The sequence below is a fragment of the Pteropus alecto genome, unplaced genomic scaffold (assembly GCF_000325575.1).
Source record: "Pteropus alecto unplaced genomic scaffold, ASM32557v1 scaffold103, whole genome shotgun sequence".
NCBI lineage: Eukaryota > Metazoa > Chordata > Mammalia > Chiroptera > Pteropodidae > Pteropus > Pteropus alecto.
In genome coordinates this window covers 5,473,231-5,473,495 of record NW_006436288.1, presented here as the reverse complement: position 1 = coordinate 5,473,495, position 265 = coordinate 5,473,231, and positions in this window count along the sequence as shown.

The following is a 265-nucleotide window of genomic DNA, read 5'->3' as shown; positions in this document are numbered from 1 at the left end:
ATAATTACATTTGTACACAAACTAAGTACTGGATTTGAAAACCTGCTTATTGCTGTACACATCTATTCCAATGAAGTATAAGGCCAGTACTTCAAAATACCTACATTTTAAATTGTTTTTCAAGAAAAAGTAAGCGATAACATTTGTGTTTAAGCTGACAAGAGTGTGGCAGTAACTGCTGACATTGCAATCTGACTGAGAAATAATTATAGCAGAAAACGGGACATACTTCACTTAGCAATAATAAAATGGCATATTTTAAATA